At 45.2% G+C, this 17,024-nt stretch overlaps 1 long non-coding RNA gene across 1 annotated transcript; it reads left to right on the forward strand.

Annotated features, from left to right (window-relative positions):
- The first annotated feature begins 875 nt into the window (after nucleotides 1-875).
- LOC116989685 lies at nucleotides 876-16,429 on the forward strand. The gene is made up of 3 exons (XR_004416292.1): nucleotides 876-912; nucleotides 1,184-1,185; nucleotides 16,420-16,429. It is a non-coding gene; the product is annotated as an uncharacterized LOC116989685 (long non-coding RNA).
- Nucleotides 16,430-17,024: the final 595 nt, after the last annotated feature.

A 17,024-nucleotide genomic window follows, 5' to 3' on the forward strand; every position in this document is an offset into this window, starting at 1 on the left:
GGGAAAAATCAAAGGTAGACAAAAATGCTGGAGAAGCTCAGTGGGTGAGGCAGCATCTATGGAGCGAAGGAATAGGTGACGTTTCGGGTTGAGACCCTTCTTCAGACCCGACCCGACCCGAAACATCACCTATTCCTTCGCTCCATAGATGCTGCCTCACCCGCTGAGTTTCTTCAGCATTTTTGTCTCCCTTCACTGAAGAATGACATTCACAAAAAATACTGGTAATACTCAGCAGGTCAGGCAGCATCCATGGAGAAAGAAACTGACTATTTCTGTCAGGTTAAAGGGTCTGTCCCACGAGCATGCGACTGCATGCGGCAAGCGTGACCAAACCGGAAGGGGGGGCCGCGCGGGGGTCGCGCGGAGGTCGAGTGATCCCCGTACAGGGCCGGTCCTACCAGCAAGCGACTGCATGCAGCGAGCGCGACCAAACCAGAAGCGGGGACCGCGCGGAGGTCGAGTGAGTGACGTGAAGTTCGAGCGAAGTCCACGGGATGTTCGCGCGGGACGTACGGTGTCAAGACGTTGTGTACGGCGTCCAGACACTGCGCACGGCGTTGAGGCGCTGTGTACGGCATCAATGCGGCTGCGGGCCAGCAGGCTGTTGCTGCACGGAATTTTTGGACACTGTCAGTTTTCCGGAGCCCCGTGCGATGTCGGGATCAGCTCCGCACAACTCCATATGGCTCCGGCAATCGAAGTGGGACCGGCCCCGCGAGGCCGTACGTCTCAAGCGACCGTGTTAGGTCGCGCTTGCCGCATGGAGTCGCATGCTCGTGGGACCGGCCCATTACAATCAAAATCATCAACCTAAAGTCTTTAAGCTAATTCTCTCTCCACAGTGGCTGTCTGATCTGTTGAGCATTTTCAGTTTTATTTCCAATGTCCAGCATCTGCGGTATTTTCCTTGTCTTTTTTTTCCAAATCTGTTTGAAAACTTTTCAAACAAGAACAGTTTAAAAGTGTATATTGGGAGGTCATGTTGCAGTTGGTGACATTGGTGAGGCTGCATTTAGAGTATTGTGTTCAGTTCTGGGCACCATGTTATAGGAAAGATGTTGTCAAGCTGGAAGGGTACAGAGAAGATGTTGCTAGGACTAGAGGGTCTAAGCTACAGGGAGAGGTTGAGTAGGCTGGGACTATTCCTTGGAGCACAGGAGGATTAGGGGTGATCCTACAGAAGTGTATAAAATCATGAGCGGAATAAATCGGATAGATGCACAGAGTCTCTTGCTTAGAGTAGGTGAATCAAGGACCAGAGGACATAGGTTTAAGGTGAAGGGGAAAAGTTTTAATAGGAATCTGAGAGGTAACTTTTTCACACAATGGGTGGTGGGTGTATGGAACAAGCTGTCAGAGGACGCAGTTAAGGCTGGGACTGTCCCAATGTTTAAGAAATAGTTAGACAAGTATATGGATAGGACAGGTTTGGAGGGATATGGATCAAATGTGGGCAGGTGGGACTAGTGTATCTGGGACACGTTGGCCAGTGTGGGCAAGTTGGGCCGAAGGGCCTGTTTCCATGCTGTATCACTCTATGGCTCTATATATAAATTTCCCAGCTGCCGTAATGGTTCTACCTCCACCATTCCCAAGTACTGTTCTCTTTCCTCATATTTTCCATTCATTCTTCTATGATTAATAAATATCACCTTGTCATGGACAAAACAATGGTTTGCACATTTACAACATGTTTATTTACAACATGGTAGGCCATCTTCCCTATGAATTACATGCATGCACAAAGTCGACAACTTACTGATAGGGGGGCTGCATAGACATAGAACAGTGCAGCACAGTTCACGTTAGTTTAGAGATGCAGCATGGATACAGGCCCTTTGGCCCACTGGGTCCATACCTCCATCATTCACCCGTACAGACTAGTTCTATCTTACCCACTTCATCCACACCAGGAACAATTCACAGAGGCCAATTAACCCACGAACCCACACGTCCTTGGGATGTGGAAGGAAACCGGTCACCTGGAGAAAACCCTTGTGGTGACGGGAAAATGTGCAAACCCCAGGAACAGGCCCTCCAGCCCACAATGGCTGTGTTGAACATGATGTCTACGTAAACTAATTCCTTCTGCCCGTTTTTGCCCCAACCCCGCCACCCACCCATTCCCTGCATGTCTATGTACTTAACAAAAACCTCTCACATTGTATCTGCTTGCACTTTCCACCCCGGCATCCAACCCTGCAAAAAAATAAACGCCCAACACATCTCCTTTAAACTTGCCCACTCTGACCTTCCAGCTATGCCCTCCAGAATGTAAATTATTTGCATATGTATTTCCTCAATATCTTTGAAGAGTGCTCTGCAGCGTAGATCTTTGGATTAATCTGGCAGGTGCGGCAGTGAACTGGGATCGTAGCTTTGATAAACCAAACAAGCTTGTTTATCTCGGCCTAAAAAGCCATGAATCAATCCACGTTGAGCGTTTCCAAGATCGATCCAGATTTGGCGCCCATAAACTATAGCACTTGGCTGTTTGAAGAATTCGTAGGTCATGTCATTTCTGAGTGAAATTTCAGGCTGCACTTCAATTAAATGTCTTTTGTAAGTCAATGAAGGAAATATTGTACCTTTCAGAGTAATTCAACTCCTCTGTACTATATTGTGTAAACTCATTGACCCTTGCATCCTATTTGCACTGGGAACCATGCCAGACCAGGGGAAGGTGATCCAGATTAACGTGATTTATTTCAGTAGTTTGTTCTTTGTGTTAGCCAACTGTTTACTTTCTGGAAAACAATACTGATTTACAATGGTCACATCACCCAAACTCATGATTTTGAAATGGGTTTGACATTTGATATTTGGTGTCCACCTACAATTCAATGTTATCCAATTGGTATTGAAATTATTACCCTGAGGAGGTGTGTTGATAAATTGGTTTTATGATTAGAATACATTGTTGATGAAAGGTAAGCAATCACTTCCACAGAGGCCTTCACTTTACGTGCAGAACTAACTGTGCAGTGACTTTCTGGAGCTATAATATAGATTCATTGAATTGAATTGAATACATTTTATTAGCCAAGTATGTATGCATGCATACAAGGAATTTGCTTTGGTGCTTTGCTCGCAAGTAACAACACGACAGCAGACAATAAAAAAAATAAAACATTGTAATTTAAATGTGAAGAATGTAATAAAATACCAGAGCAATAGGAAGCTACAGACTTTTGGCTGTTGAGTAGAGCTACTGCTCGTGGAAAGAAAGCTGTTTTTATGTCTGGCTGTGGAGGCTTTGACAGTCCAGAGTCACCTTCCAGTGGGAAGTGCTTCAAAGAGTTTGTGGCCAGGGTGAGAGGGGTCAGAGATAATCTTACCCACTCACTTCCTGTCCCTTGCAGTGTACAGTTTGTCGATGGGGGGAAGATTGCAGCCAACAATCTACCCGGTTGATCGAATGATGCGCTGCAGCCTCCGGCTGAGGCAAACCAGACCATGATGGACAAGGTGAGGACAGACTCTATGATGGCAGTATAAAACATAAAACAATGGAAATCATTTAATATTGAAAATATGGGGCAATATTCGCTTTTTTCAATTTAGTGCAAGCACTACATTTCATTGTTCTTCCACCATCGTGGGACGAGCCCCAAAACGTATTCTTTCTTTTCTCAGTTTAAAATGCTCATTTAAACCTAATGTTTAGTCACAGAATCTTTAAGTTTCAGTGAAGTGCTTAGAGACACAGCAGTGAAAAAGGGCCCTTCGGCCCGCCGAGTCCATGCCAACCAGCGATCACCCGTTTACTAGTTCTATCCAACACAATTTTACAGCAGCCAATTAACCCACAAACTTGCATGTCTTTGGAATGTGGAAGGAAACCAGAGCACCCGCAGAAACCCACGCGGTCACAGGGAGAACATGCAAACTCCGTACAGACTGCACCCATGATCAGGACCGAACCCAGGTCTCTGGAGCTATAAGGCAGCAACTCCACCGCTGTGCCACCATGCTGCCCTAAAACAGGTCTACCAGTAGCTGGCTAAAACAGGAAAATCCCATTTGAGTCGAGATGTTTTCTGATGGATATGGTGTAATTAGTTCCTCTCCTCAATGTAGACAATCTTCCCCCAATCTCCTCCCTCTTGGGAGAAGGCCACGAACACTCCGGCCCTGCTTGTCATCTTGATCCAGCATGAACAAAGGATGTGCCAGACCAATATGGGTGACCTGTCTTACCATCTTTTCCGGGTCCCAACACACGGAAACAGATGGAGGGTTGCCGTTTCTCCAAGACAGACTTGGAGAACGATCCACAACTGGGACAAGTGAAGGAGAGCAGCCGAAGGGTCAGGCAGCATCTGCGGAGGGAAATGGATGGTTGACGCTCGGGGATCGAGACCCTTCATCTTGACTGGAAGAGTAGAGAGGAAGTAGCCGATATAAGGATGTTGGGGCGAGGAATGAGGCAAGAGCTAGCAAGTGATAGATGGTCACTTCATGTGGTCAGGTAACAATGGAGGCTGGGAGAAGAAATCTGACTTCTGGAATCAGATTGGAAAGGAAGATGAGAAATGTAACCAATTCAATAACAGAGAGGGGAGGGGTGGGAAGGGGATCCAGTGAGTGGGAGGAGCGGAAAAGAAACAGGGAGTAGGGAGTACAGTAGGATGAAGGAGGTGTGAGAGAAATGTTGCTGCTCGTTTGGTGGGGAGTTAAAATATTAAATAACCAGCCCATTGGAAAACTCAAAGATGACAAAGTCACAGGATTGTTTTAATATCTGTAGCGATGCAGGTGGAAGTATATATGATACAATATGATACGAGAGAACTTTATTTATCCCAGGAGGGAAATTGGTCGGCCAGCGGTCATAAAACACAACAAGATGCATGAAACATGAAACTAAAGTGACGAGTGGAAAGGATTGGGGATGTGCAAAGATAGTAGGGGTGGGGGCGGGGCGGGGGTTGGAGGTGGGGATGCAGAGTCAGTCAGTCTACCCCACGGCACAAGGGGGAGGAGTTGTATAGTTTGATAGCCATAGGGAAAAAGGATCTCCTGTGGTGTTCTGTACAGCATCTTGTTGGAATCAGTCCGAGGCTGAAGGTTGACCTTTCAGGCAGACTGAATTGGTCTGCTTGCCTTTGAAAGGAATAGCTACTATATTTCAATCAAGTAATTCATAAAACTCATACTTTGCGATATGTCCACAAGTTAAAAAGGTTATGAATGTGTTTGGATAGTTCTCATGTCATACCTTTGCACAATCTCGTGATGGGTCAGTCAAGGTATCTGGCTCTGATCAACATGCAGAGTGTGATTTTGATTGATTTTAGCCTCTATAACTGGGGGAAGGGTGGTGTTCAATAACTGGTTGTAGGCTTTTTAAATGGGGAATTTTGTGTCTTGGGATTTATATATTTAGACTGAGCTAACTGGACTCACCTCATTACTCATGTTGTAACTAGCATAATGAGCAAAGCCATAGTCATCCGGCCAGAAGCAGATACTTTGACCCAACAAGTCCATGTTGATAAGATGTCCCGTCCAGTATAGTCCTATTTGCCCTCATTAGGCCCATATCCCTTTAAACCTTGCCTATCCGTGTACCTAGGCTGATATGATGTGGCTTTATTTCATTTCTGGAGTAGATCAGGTAGAGAATTATTTGTTACATTTGTTACATGTTGGAAAGACAGCAAATGATAAAGTTTTTTATTTTATATTCATTTCTGTTCCATTGCCCACCATTGATAAATATATTGACTGGTGGTTAGAATCAGAAAGTCATGGGGACATACGGCACGGAAACAGGCCCTTCGGCCCAACTTGCCCATGCTGACCAAGATGCCCCATCTACACCAGTCCTGCCCCACGTTTGGCCCATATCCCTCTAAACCTTTCCTATCCAAAAACCTGTCCAAATATATTTCAAACGTTGTGATACTAGCGATGATTACAGCCTGAACCTCAGTTAGATTGGATTTATTCAGTCAAAGACAAGTGTAAAATCCCATGAGAATTGTAGACTAGTGTAGAGAGGCAAAGACTCCTTGTTGTATCCTGACACTTATTATTTCTTAACTCATATTTTGGGCAGCTGAAAGTAACGCCGTTGAATGCATGGTGAATAGAGGGGAATAGATCGCGTAAATTACAGAGTCTTTTGCCCAGAGCAGGGGAACCGAGAACCATCGAGAATATGTTTAAAGTGAGGAGGGGAAAGATAGGAACTTGAGGGCTATTTTATTTTTTGCACAACGAGTGTCAAGTGTATGGAAGGGGCTGCTGGAGGAAGCAGTGGAGGCAGGTACTGTCACAACATTTAAGAAACAGTTAGACAGGTACATGGATAGGATATGTTTGGATGGATATGGGCCAAATGCAGGCAGGGGGGACGAGTGTAGATGGGACATTTCGGTCAGCATGGGCAAGTTGGGCTGAAGAGCCTGTTTCCACGCTGTATGAATCTATGATTCTATAACATGATCGAGCCGGCTTGCCAACTGTGAAGAAGGTTGTGGAGGTATTTGTTTATTCAATCAGCAGCTCCTTCCCAGGAGGTCTGGACCCACTACAGCAACTGATAACAAGTGACCATCAGCTAATGAAGTGGTATGAAACTGCACTTGAATTCGGTGGTCTTGCATCCTGCTTGAAGTGGTCGGAAACTGCACTCAGCTGCACTCAACTGACCATCAGCTAAAAGTAATCTGCCTGAGTTTTCAGCATCAATGTGAGGCCTCAGCCAAAAGGAACCAGTTGCGCACTGCTCCAATTAAATGTGAGCCTAGTAAACCTGGGATTGTTTCTTCAGAGCAGTGAAAGATAAAAAGAGACAAAAATAAGAGTTCAAACGATTGAAGGGTTTTGATAGAGGAAAGGAGGAGAGATCGGCAGGAGAGGGCATTCATTTTAAGATATTTGGTAGAAGATCAATTCGCAAAATTTGCAAGTTATGATCTGGAATATATCGTCTGCACGGGTGGTAAAAACAGATTGCATAGAGGACTTTATTCCTTGGAGCACAGGAAGATGAAGGGTAATCTTATGGTGTGATATAAGATCACGAGAGGAATAGATCAGGAAAATGCACAGAGTCTTTAACCCAGAATAGAGGAATTAAGAACCAGAGCACAGAGGTTTAAAGTGAGGGGTTTATGGTTTAATAGGAACCTGAGGGACAACTTTTGTTGTGTATATGGATTGAGCTACCAGAGGTGGAAGTTGAGGCAGATACTATATCAGCAGGTGGGACTAGTGGAGATGGGGCAGCTTGGTCGTCATGGGCAAGTTGGGCCGAAGGGCCTGTTTCCATGCTGCATGACTCTAATAACGTACACCATCGAAAGAGGGAATTCAGTCTATCAGTTCCAAACTAGCACTCAAGTTTGTTTCACCGTTGCCTTTAGTTTAGGTTAGAGATGCAGAGCGGAAACAAGCCCTTCGGCCCACCGAGTTCACGCCGACCAGCGATCCCCGCACACTAACACAAGCCGACACACACTAGGGACAATGTGCACCTATACCAAGTATACAAAACCAAGCCAATCTACCTCCAAACCTGTACATCTTTGGAGTGTGGGAGGAAACCGAAGATCTCGGAGAAAACCCACGCGGTCACAGGGAGAAGGTAAAACTCTGAACAGACAGCACCCATAGTCGGGATCGAACCCGGGTCTCTGTCGCTGTAAGGCAAAAACTCTACTGCTGGTTATTTGGGGGGTTTTTCTCCCCCATTATATATTTTCATGTCAGAACCAGTGTTGATCATTCAAGCAACCCATGTGGTAGAGAGATCAAAAATAACCATATAAAAGGAATTGGAAGTACTATCGTAAAGGAAACATCTGTCAAACTATTTGGAAAGGATAAGGAAAGAGATTATTTGGATGGTATCTTAAAAACACCAAAGCAGATGCCGTGTACTGAATTGTCCTGTCGCTGCCAAGCAATTCCATGAATGTTTAAACAATGCATGCACAGTCCTTCACTTTTATTATGTACTTTAAAGGTTTCCCGTTATGTAAGAACTGATACCCATATAAAATACTGTTGATCAGGACACACAGGTTATAAATGGAGGAGCAACACCACCACAAGAGCCAGTCGTCATGGCAACACGGCAACTTGGTCAAGTGTGCATAGCCATTTCTTACCACTGCAACTGCTGACCTACCCTCAAGAAAACCCTCCCAAAATTAACGTTGATCATGTGTTTTACACTGTTTAGTTTAGTTTACTACGGCGACGTGTACCGAAGTACAGTGAAAGGCTTTTGTTTGCGTGCTATCCAGTCGAAGGAAAGACCATACATGATTACAATCAAGCCGTCCACAGATAAAGGGTGCAATATTTAGTGCAAGATAAAAGTCCGATTAAATATAGCTCAAAGGTCTCCAATGAGGCAGATGGGAGGTTAGGACTGCATTCCAGCTGATGAGAGGACCATTCAGTTGCCTGATAACAGCTGGGAAGAGACTGTTTCTAAATCTGGAGATATGCGTTTTCAAACTTCTGTACCCCTTGGAATGGAATGTTATTTATTGTCATTCAAACCTAGGTTTGAACGAAATTTCATTTCTACAATTTTTTACATTACAAAAAAACCCAAGACCAACACTTAACATGGATGTTTATGTAAACTGTGTTAAGTCAGTAAATCTCCAACACCTCCTCACTGTGATGGAAGGCAAAGTCTTTATCTCTTCCCTTTGTTCTTCTCCAGCTGCAGCATCGAGGCGAACTGGTGCTCCGATGTTAAAGTGCCCGGCGGGCGATGGCAAGTCCTGTGGCCGTTTAAACCATGCCGGGCGATGTTAGGCCCTGGCTCCATGTCCTTTAAACCCTGCGGTTCCGGCGGGAGACGTTGCCGTTGCGGAGCTTGGAAAAGCGGTCTCCCACCAGGGACCTGCGAGCTCCAATGTTACTGACCCCCTTGCCTGATGGGGGAGGGGGGGGACGGGGTGAGACTGGTCCTTGATTATGCTGCTGGCCCTGCCAAGGCAGCATGAAGTGTAGATGGAGTCGCAGGAAGGGAGGTTGGTTGTGTTTACCCTGCAGACATATTTTGGAGGAAGATATGACACAATTATTCTGTAAAATGTAATGATTTAGCACCTGAAAAATGCAACTATGATAAATGTCTGAATGTTTGGATAAAATAGTGCACGATATTTGCACACTGTATCCAAAATCAGACTGGGGTGTGAGCAGGGTTAGGTAGAATTATCGTGAATTTATTTATAGTTATAATTTAACCAGAAGCATGAGTTAAAATCTCCTCACACTACGGCTGTGGTATTCTGATACCGTTTAGATAATACTACTTAATTTTTGGAGGCTAAAGAAATTCCTCCTCACCTCCTTTCTAAAGGGCCTGTCCCACTTACGCGACTTTTTTGGCGACTGTCGGCCACCGTCATAGGTCGTTACAGGTCGCCGAAAATTTTCAACATGTTGAAAATCGAGCGGCAACCAGAACAAGGTACGACTCTTTGGGCGACTACTCACGACCATACAAGCTTCACCCCACGACATGTCGCCAGGGTGTCGCAAGTATGGTCGTGAGTAGTCTCCTAGTCACCCAGAGTCGTAGCGTCTTTCTGGTCGCCGCTGAGTTTTCAACATGTTGTAAATTTTTGGCGACCTATGATGGGTGCCGGCAGTCACCGAAAAAGTTGCGTAGTGGGACAGGCCCTTTATGGTAAGTCCTTTTATTCTGAGGCTGTGCCCTCTGGCCCTGGACTCATCCTCTCCACGTCCACTCCCTCTATTTATATTCAGTGGTGACCCTGCGGGTACAACTCAACACCCTGTAACAGAAGGACCGCACGCCTCCCCTTTGCAGCATTTTCCCACCTAGTCTTGAAGTGAAAGCTGAAGCAGCAAGAACAGCAAAGCCATGCAGCTTTACGAGAACCTGGGGCTGCAGACCCACAGCCATACACTAGATCAGCAACCCTATCATAATTGTGGAATTGTCGCAGTCAAACTCCATGCATAGACATAAGTCAGGGAGCCACAATTTATTTAATTGAACGAGATTGTTAACAGCATTCAAGCTGGTGTCTCTCACCCACTGTTTAATTGGTGCCACGCAGGTTCATGGCTTTTATGAATCTATTTATCTATTTATGTAGACATGCAGGTTTGCAGGTTAATTGGCTTCGCTAAATTGTCCCTAGGAGGTAGGTGTAGGACAGAACTGATCGTTGGTCAGCTTGGACCTGGTGGGCAGACAGATCTGTTTCCTCGCCGTATGTCTAAACTAAACTATAAACACTGGGAGGAAAGAGAGAAACTGAAGGAACAGCATCTCATATTCCGCTTGGGTAGCTGTGAGGCTTACAACTCACAGGTATGAACATTGAATTCGCCGATTTTAATGCTTACCTTCCACTACCTGCAACCTCCGCAACCACCTGCAACCGCCGGCAACCACCTTCAACTAGCATCGCAACCGGCTCCGACTAAAAAATTAACGATTTTTAAAACGGCAACCTATTTTTAGTCACGGCCGTTTTTTACATTTTTTTAAATAATCGCCGGAACATAGAAGAAGCGGAAACCACTTTCGACCATTACGGAGACTGACAAAAACCTTCGGGAACCTCTGGGAACCGCACGGAAACCTTGGGTGGGGCGCAAAGTCTCCAGAGGTTTCCGTTCAGGTTTCCTAAGTGGGACAGGGGCATTTGTATGTCCAGGAGGACTCTCTCAAACTTCGACAGGTGCACAGTAGAGAGCATAGTGACTGGCTGCATCGTGGCCTGGTACGGCAACTTGAACGTCCAGGAGCGGGAAAGAATGCAGAAAGCTGTGACCACTGCCCAGTCCATCACCGGCTCTGACCTCCCCACCATCAAAGGGATCTATCGCAGTCGTTGCCTCAAAAAGGCTGCCAACATCATCAAAGACCCACACCATCCTGGCCACACACTCATCTCTCCTTTGCCATTGGGAAAAAGGTACAGGAGCCTAAAATCTGTAACATGCAGGTTCAGGAACTGGTTCAGGAACAGCTACTTTCCCACAGCCATCAGGCTATTAAACACAACATCAAATAAGCTCTGAACAATAACAGTCTATTATTACTATTGAACCTTATCTGTTTATTTATTGTGTATGTATGGTCTCTGGTCTATAGACACACTGAGCTTTTATCTCCCCCGTTCTGTATTATGTTTACATATTCTGTTGTGCTGCAGCAAGTAAGAATTTCATTGTCCTATCTGGGACACATGACAATAAAACTCTCTTGACTCTTGACTCTTGATGTTACATAAAAGATTTTACATGCCAATAAAAGAGATTTGTCGTGTCATTTTCCACAGCAAATCTCTTAAATGGCATCCAGCTGTGAGTAGGCAGTTGCATTCTGAAAGGCAATATGTCAGTTTGATTATTGCAGGGAGGTTATATGTAAACACTTTTTATTTGAAGATTGGTTGCCTTTTGCATTAGTTTAGTTTAGCTTTACAGAGACGGCATGCAACATGCCCTTCGGCCCACCGAGTCCATGCTGACCATCGATCCCCATTCAGTTCTCCCATTTTCGCATCCACTCCCTTGACACTAGGGGCAGTGTACAGTGGCCAATTAATCTACAAACCCACAAGTCTTTGGAAAGTGGGAGGAAACCCGAGCACAAGAAGAAAACCCACGCGGTCGATGGGAGAACATTGCAATCACCACACTCTCCAGGTTCTCCAGGGATGCTGCCTGACCCGCAGATTTACTCCAGCAGTTTGTGTTTTTGACGTGATTTTGTTACTTCAAAAATCGTTTCATGCTTTTTATGTGGCTTTAGGTTAAGTGAGACCTAAAGTCACATATAGATTACACAATACATATTTTGAAAAAATATTTTCAAGGCATGTGACCTAAATTGATTCATTGTAAAGAGTTTAGATTATTGCCTATGCAAAGATAATCAAATCTAAAGGCAGCAAGAATTGCTGCAGTCGAAGATTAATAGTTACCCTGACACCACTATGACAGTGGATCCAGCTATTTCACCTAGCCCACAGCAAACATAATAATGTTTTGTTTATAGGGACAGTGCATATTAATGAACATTTGCATGTAAATATGCGAGATTGTAGCCAATCAGTAGCTAATTTCCGTCTCTAGTCCCAGGCAAAGGTAGGTGAAGTGTCTTGCCTAAGGACACAACGACAGTACACACTCCAAGCAGGATTCGAACCGGCCACCTTCAGGTTGCCAGCCCAACACTTAGCCCACAGCAAACATGGCCTGTTTCCTTTATCATGGTTACTTTTTTGCATATCTTTCGTTCATTGGTTCTATAAGTCTCTATATCAGTCTATTTCTCTCGCTTCCCTTTCGCCTGACTCTCGGTCCGAAGAAGGGTCTCAACGAAATGGGCCTCCGCAGGTAGTGCGGAGAAAGCAGGGACTCTGCAGAAGGACTTGGACAGGTTGGGAGAGTGGGCAGATAAGTGGCAGATGGAATATAGTGTAGCAAAGTGTGGAGTCATGCATTTTGGTAGTAGGAATAAAGGCGTAGATTATTTTGAAAATGGGGAGAGAGGAGCAAAGGGGCTTGGGAGTACTGGAGCAGGATTCCCAAAAAGTTAATCTGCTAGTCGAATCGGTAGTAAAGAAAGCAAACACAATGTTAACATTTATTTCGAGAGGGATGTAATGCTGAGGCTCTATAAGGCGCTGGTCAGGCCACATGTGGAAGATTATGAGCAATTTTGGGCACCATGTCTGAGGGCGGATGTGCTGGCTCTGGAGAGGGTCTAGAGGAGGTTTACTAGAATTATCCCACGAATGACTAGGTTAACATATGATGAGTGTTTGACTGGGCCTGTACTCGCTGGAGTTTAGAAGAATGAGGGGGAACCTGATTGAAACGTACAGAGCAGTGAAAGGCTTGGATAGAGTGGATTTGGAGAGGATTTTTCCACTAGTGGGAGAGTCTGGGACTAGAGGTCATAGCCTCAGAATTAAATGATGTTATTTTAGGAAGGAGATGAGGAGGAATTTCTTTAGCCAGAGGGTGGTGAATCTGTGGAATTCTCTGTCACAGAAGGCTGTGGAGGCCATCAGTGGATATAGTTAAGGCCGAGATAAATAGATTCTTGATTAGCACAGGTGTCAGTGGCTATGAGGAGAAGGCAGGAGAATGGGGTTAGGAGGGAGAGATAGATCAGCCATGATTGAATGGCAGAGTAGACTTGCTGGGCCAAATGGCCTAATTCTGCTCCTATCACTTATGATCTTATGATCCTATGACCCGAAACGTCACCTATTCCTTTTCTCCAGAGATGCTGTCTGGCCCACTGAATCACTGCAGCTTTATGTGTCTTTCTTTGTACTACATTGCTTCACCCAGCTGGAGATTTTATCGGGAAGGAGAGTTCTTTGGCTCACGCTGTTTGTTGGCAGGAGGGAAGATCTTGAACCGTTCCAGGCTCAAACTGGTATAAAGCCTGGGTAGATATTGACTCTTTGAAGTAATCGCTGTGTGGTATCCAGCCCAGAGAATAAATGAGTGACTGGCTGTGTCTCGCTCTGCTTTGATCGATCACTGAATCTGATATTGATCGGCCTAACATCTTCCACTGCTGAGCAAGAAAGGACGAACGTTGTGTTGACGGGGTGAGGGGAGGAGGCGAAGAGATGAATCCATAAAGGAAGTTCTTCTCCTGGAATTATGAACAGGAACATTTTCCTACAAAAAAATAATAATCTGGGAACCTAATTGCCAGAACATGGTTAAAAATCTAGGGATCTGCAGACCGAACATACTTTATTTGACACATTCCGTCAATAAGACTGATAGCAGACAGACACAAAATGCTGGAGTAACTCAGCGGGCCAGCCAGCGTCTCAGGAAAAATGGAATAGGTGACGTTTCGGGCAGAGGCCCTTCATCGTCTGATTGTTTGCTTATAATCGGTCATGTTTTTGATCATTAATAATCTTCATGCAGCAGGACCTCTTTTTCTTCAGAAAACCCTCTCAGTCTGTTGTGCTGCTGCAAGTAAGAATTTCATTATTCCGTTTCGGGACATATGACAATAAAACAGTTATACCTCTCTCTTCTGGGACGGCGCAGTGGAGCAACGGTAGCGTTGCTGTCTTGCAGCGCCGGAGTTCGATCCTGACTACGGGCGCTGTTTGTACAGAGTTTGCACGTTCTCCATGTAACCACGTGGGTTTTCTCCGGGTGCTCCGGTTTCCTCCCACCCTCCAAAGACATACAGGTCTGTAGAATAAGTGGTTTCGGTAAACTGTAAATTGTCCCTACAGAGTAGGATGGTGCTAGTATACGAGGTGAGCACTGGTCGCCGTGGACTTGGTGGGTGTGCATCTCTAAAGTCTTGACTCTTGAGGTTATGGAAAATAATTTTAAGTTTCAGGCCTCAGGTTGGTTTAAGAACGACCATTGTTGGCTCTGGATTTTACCTTCATACTAAGTAGTTCTCTGCTCCATTGAATCAAAATTCCACGAGTATGTGATATATCTGAATTTGGCATGAGATTTGTTCAAAAGTATCCATGAATTGATTGAAATATACAATATGGAAACAGGCCTTTTGGCCCACCGAATCAATACTAACCATTGATCACCCATTCACACGAGTTCCATGTTATCCCATTTTCACATCCACTCCCGATGTTAGGAGAATTTAAAGAGGCCAATTAACCTACACATCTTTGGGATATCGATGTACACCAGAGCACCCGGAGGAAACTCATGCGGTCACAGAGAACATGCAAACTCCACACAGACAGCACCTGTGGTCAGGATCGAACCTGGGTATCAGGTGCCATGAGGCAGCTGCTCTACCAGCGGTGTCACTGTGCCACCCCTGTTGCTTGAGAAGGAGCTTCCAGAGTAGACAATCTTCCAGCCTGGGGTCCATGGCTCCACTGGTCAGGGCCTTTCACGTGATCTACCTTTTGAATGTTTTGCCTCTTCCAGATATTATTGAACCTGGTGTGAATGATTTTCAGGCTCCTGTACCTTTCTCCTGATGGCAGGAATGAAATGAAAGCATGGCTAGGGTGATGTGGGCCTTTGAGGGTAATGGCAGTACCTCCTATAGATCCCTTCTCTCGATCTTGGCCTTGAATAGACCCAACTACTGCACCTCCACGGATCTTGGGGTGGAGATGTACTGCAAGGAGAAGATAATCCTCCTTATCCCCATCTTAAATGGGCAGCGTTTTATTCTGAAACAATGCTCCTTGGTTCTAGATTTTCCTACAGAGGGAAACGTTCTCTCAATATCTATTCTGTTGAGGCTGGTGGACCTGGTGAAGGTGTAAAGGGTTAAATAGACTGACAATGTGGTTAATAACTAATTTTAGCAGACTTGCAAGTCTGTTGATCCCACTGAAAGGACGTGTACTCCCAGGACGAACAGATTTGCAAATCATTCCAAATGCATTACATTGTTTGTAAGTGCAGCGTGAAATTTAACTGAGCGCAAGAAATACAGTGAGCAATTTCTTATAAAATCCTGATGCATATTTAGTACTTTGGTATAGAAGTTAAAAGCAAAAACTGCCTTGGTCGGCGGAAGAAGTCAGCCTTACAGCAATGCCTTGGGCACCTGCCTCTATATCTAAGGCCCTCGCATTTTCCTTCTTTGAAAACTGGCAATTGTACAAAGCTGAACTCAAAAGAGTTGTGTGAATTATTGAGCAGCATTCTATTGTATTTGTTGGACCAAGGGTGAGTTTTGCTCACAGGGTGCCAGACTCCATCTCGATCCTTCTTCTTTTGAACAACAGAGACACATGCCACCTACAAAGCTTCCTCTGCCCAGACACCCAGCGGTCCTCGGCAGGCAGCAAGCTAAATTACACTGCAATCAATTCGCTATCCCCTTTGCTAAGGCTTGTGCTGATGAAGTACATGAACAACATCATGAATAAAATATAAAAGGAAATATGATACATAAAATATTTAGGCTTTGGAGGTTCTTGTCCTAGCCTTCAAGCACCAGCGATTTAAAAAATTTAAAGCTTGCTTCATATTAAACACCGCACATTGCATTGATCCTGGCTCCAGTTCGAGCAAGTATAATTAACCCTTTCAGCATCAGATAGCCTTGCAAACCTGCTCAACTCACGGTGGAACGTGCCTGTGAAAGGTCAGGAAGGATCGCGGTTCTGCAGAGGGACGTTCCGAATGCCGACATGAAGGTCTCCTGTGACCAACCCCTTGCGGCGAAATCGTAAAACTGTTCTGAAAAATGTTTTATGGTTTCCCTCACAAAGTCCCACAGAACTCTTTGTGAAGGTGTTTGCAATTGTGCCACATTGTATTCCACCCTCAAGCTGTTTTTAAACTTCATTGTCCGCAAGCTTTTAAAGGTCATTTTTGTGTAACGATGCCTTTATCCACCACGAGCGAGTACACTATCCTGCTGAGGTTAACAATATTTCTCTGCCTTTTGGCCTGCAGTCACCAACAGTCAGCTGTGAAGGCTGTAGACAAATGCCATCGACTCATGGATGCAGCCACTGGAGTCCCTTGCATAGCCAACCTGATGGGACTTTAATTCATCGAACCTCTGGGTGGGTGGTGGAAGTCATTCGACATGGCCCTGCCCCCTCTCACAATGCACACCTGAAAGTGGATGGGCTTCTCTGCACATCCAACCCAGGAGAGTGTCCCTTCCTCCGTCAGCACCAAGGCTCGAATAGTGAAAGGCTTGGCTTGGATGCGGAGAGGATGTTTCCACTCGTGGGAGAGCCTAGGACCAGAAGCCATAGCCTCGGAATTAAAGGATGTACCTTTAGAAAGGAATTGAGGAGGAATTTCTTTCGTCCGAGGGTGGTGAATCTGTGGAGTTCATTGACATAGAAGGCGGTGGAGGTCGTCAATGGATATTTTTATGGTGGAGATTGATAAATTCTTGATTATCAGGGGTTATGGGAAGAAGGCAGGAGAATAGAGTTTTGAGGGAAAGATAGATCAGCCATGATTGAATGGCGGAGTAGACTTGATGGGCCGAATGGCCTAATTCTGCTCCTACCATGTATGAACATCGAGTGGCAGATGAGTTG

The sequence above is a fragment of the Amblyraja radiata genome, chromosome 29 (genome assembly GCF_010909765.2).
Source record: "Amblyraja radiata isolate CabotCenter1 chromosome 29, sAmbRad1.1.pri, whole genome shotgun sequence".
Classification (NCBI taxonomy): Eukaryota; Metazoa; Chordata; class Chondrichthyes; order Rajiformes; family Rajidae; genus Amblyraja; species Amblyraja radiata.